Raw genomic sequence first — 3,623 nt, 5'->3', positions numbered from 1 at the left:
GCTGTGTTATCAATATGGTGGATTTGATGTTTTGGCTAACACAGAATTGAATTGAAAGCTATGATGTTATCTATATGGTGAAATTGATGTTTTGTGTAACACAGAATTGAATTGAAAGCTATGATGTTATCTACATGGTGAACCATTTGATTAAACAGAAGAGTGAAATGAAACGATGCATAACAACAATTTTGATTAAACAGAAGAGTGAAATGAAACGATGCATAACAACAATTTTGATTAAACAGAAGAGTGAAATGAAACGATGCATAACAATTTAAGTTAACATAATAACCAAAATCAGAACAAGAATTTACTTGGTTCAAGTAGGAGACACCCCAAATTCAAAATCGTCATGAACATAACCTGCATTGAAAGGAAAACGAAACCCTAAATTGAAAATCAAAGCCAAAACGAACAAAACCTAAACTCAAAATCAAAGCCAAAACGAAATAATAGTGGCAAAAGAAAAACGAAATACAGAAAAAGAAACGGAGAAGATTGAAAAAAAAGTCAAAAAAAATTTGGACCATTTCTCGATTTGTGCGTGTCATCCTTGCGCAGGGGCCATGCTAATCTTCTCTGTATCGTTCCAATTTTATCGGATGTCCCCGAAGGGACGAACTATGTGTGAGTAACTATATTATATAAACGTAATAAAATGAAACTAAACAGTCGATGTGGGACTAAAAGTAAGTAAACAAACATAACACAGTTAATTCTCCTTCCGCTTCTTCTTCAATCAATATGTATAATTTGTTACGTGGCCTCAACTTCACTTAATTAGTAGTCATTGATTATATATCATCATCATTAATTCTACACAACAAAATTCTTCAACTAATTAATCACCTAATACTATATATTTTTGAATGCATGTCATATACTCACATACTGCTATTTTCTTAACACATATTGAAGCAAAACTAATTAATCACCTAATGATTCACTAACCACTACTATTATCTTTATTACCTATACTTAACTATCCATTCACTAATTATTAATATTATTATTACTTACTCTTTTACTCATTAATTTCATTAGTACTATTATCCGTTATTATTTACTCATTAATCAATCAACAATATTATTAGTTATTCTTCATTCATTAATATTAATCGATTTCATACTCTTCATTTTTAATCCATTTACATCATCCAAATAACCCCAGAAGTTCAATTCACTGATGATTACAAGATTTGAATTCATCTAATACAAAGTCAACAGATGATCAAAGTCAAAGTTTGACTTTTGATATTTTTGGTCAACCATGGACTTCTCAAGCCAATAATCATGAAAATATTGAATATGATTGATTTGGATCAAGCTTAATTAAGAAAATCAAGAAAAAGATCAAAAGTTGTCAAATTAGGATTTTGCAAATTTTTCAAAGTACAAAATGTTTCAAACTATGGACTTACTTTCCAAGGCCATAGTTTTTTATTCAAGCATCCAATGAAAATGCTTGAGGGATTCACTTAAAGATGGCATTTGGTACTAAAAGTTGATGAAAATTACAAGCCAAAATCTTTCTTGAAGTGGAAGATATTGATGATCAAAGTTAGGGTTTCAAGTTGTTGAAAAATCCAAAACACTTAGAAATTTTTCTAAGTTTTTAACCTTGTCAAGTACATGACTTTATGGATTCTTTGTAAAAAATTAAAACCACCACTCTTGATGCTAGATAGTTGCATTTAAATAGCATACTCCCTACTTCATCTTAGTGGAAAAATCCATTCAAAGGCCCTTACCAATTGAAAGATATGGATCACCAAACTAGAGTTTTCACCATGATCAACAAAGTCCAGATTGAGCCAGATTTTTCTAAGTCCTGGTCAGTTTTGGCCACATGAGTTTGAGGCACTTTTTGGACACTTTCCAAGCATTTCCAAGACTCGTGATTGACATGAAACTTATAGTATCCCATGAAATCTTTAGAATGCTGCTTTGAAACCCTCTGAGGTGATGCTCCTTTGAATTCTCTTTAGAGGCCAGAGAGTGCTTTGGGTCTTCAAGTCCTTCCGTTGTTGACGGAGTCGGGCCCACGCTCATCCAGAGAACATAGGGTTCTTAGTTCAAAGGAGGATTTCTCGTATTTTACCAATCTGTCAGGGCGTGCTTTTGAGGAAAAACTGGCGACTCCGACGCAGTTTACTCGGCGCGCCTCTACTGCTTTTGGTCTTAGTAGAACTAGTCGCCATGACACTCTTTGGTCTGAACGGAAATGTGAGGAGAAGCATAATTGTCATACCCTCAAATTTACCCTACCTCCACATCACCCTCTATAACCATAATTCATGAGCACACATCTTACACATGTCATCTCATATGCATTTGTACTTAATAATCCATAATGTCCCACAAACCAAAGGCATACCTCTGATCATGTTAAGGTGTGCCCAAGCCACCTTAACCCTAATCTCTATCCTCAAAATTCCAACAAGCTTGGAGGATCATTCAAGTCATCTCACTCACAAAGACATAGGAATTGGATCATTGCTAGTACGCCTTCTTTCTTGATCATAGCTTCCTTTGTTGATTTGTTTTTGCTTCAAATTCTGATTGCTTTGAGTGGACCTCTGATGTGGTAAGAGACACTATTCTTGAGGAGGAAATGGCAGAATTCCTATAATTACACTCTGTATGTTACCCTTCTTCAGACTTTCCTCAGCTCGTTCATCAATTGCAACCTGATTTGGGAAGTCCATTATCATGTTATCCAAGAATAGCCCCAAGACCATGTCAACTCTATCTTGATTGTGATTCAAAACCCTCTTACACATAGTGCTCTTACCCTTTTCCATAATTCTTTGATGATTGGTGTCGGCGAATCGTTGTCTTTATAACGGAGGAAAGGATAAGGTGAGTTTTTTTCTAGTTAACATGCATGTAAGGCAAATAGATGCATATGTTGGGGATGGAATGCAAATAACTATGCAACCTCCATAGATTCAAAGCAACAATGGTATAATAACTCGGGTTCAAAATTCCAGCATATGTACTACAATGCAAAAATGATATGTAATAATGTATGTTAACAACATAAAATAATCTGGATAATCTGCGCATATTGTCTAATGCAGAATCAAAGGTCCGACATATCCATGAGAATAAAGGCATGTAGAGTCTATGGTTTCCTGTAGAAAAAATCATATCCCCCTCACAGGTATGTTCTAGTCTTCAAAAGGTAGTTCCTAGAAGGCTCCCAGATTCATCGACCCAAAATGAAAATACCCTATTGTAGCGAATTCTCGCAGGACAAAAGTACTTCCAAGTGAATCTAGTCTGAGTGTGGTTCTCGTGACAACTCAATGCATGAAATGCATGTGAACACGACTATCCATGAGTCTGTCATGTATATGTACTCAGCTCGGGTATAAAGTTTCTCTCATGTAGTATAACCTCAACCCAACAGAGACTATAACAAATAATATCCATAATGTAAAGTATATAAGTATAATGATAAAGCAAATACAACATAAAGATAAACACTCAAACAAATGAAGAAGCAAAAGAAACTAGGTTCGACTCCTTTTAGCGACTAGGGAGTATCCTAAGCAGCGAGAGTCCCTAGTGGAGTCGCCAGCTGAAGCTAGCAGAAATATACCTGAATACATCGC

At 35.1% G+C, this 3,623-nt stretch overlaps 1 non-coding gene across 1 annotated transcript; it reads right to left on the bottom strand.

The window, feature by feature from the left end:
* Window positions 1-518: 518 nt before the first annotated feature.
* Window positions 519-621, bottom strand: LOC127090058 (U6 spliceosomal RNA). The gene has a single exon (XR_007791593.1). It is a non-coding gene; the product is annotated as a U6 spliceosomal RNA (small nuclear RNA).
* Window positions 622-3,623: the final 3,002 nt, after the last annotated feature.

Source organism: Lathyrus oleraceus, chromosome 5, assembly GCF_024323335.1.
Source record: "Lathyrus oleraceus cultivar Zhongwan6 chromosome 5, CAAS_Psat_ZW6_1.0, whole genome shotgun sequence".
Lineage (NCBI taxonomy): Eukaryota > Viridiplantae > Streptophyta > Magnoliopsida > Fabales > Fabaceae > Lathyrus > Lathyrus oleraceus.
The sequence above is the reverse complement of the archived record's forward strand: the minus strand, read 5'-3'. Positions and strand labels throughout refer to the sequence as shown.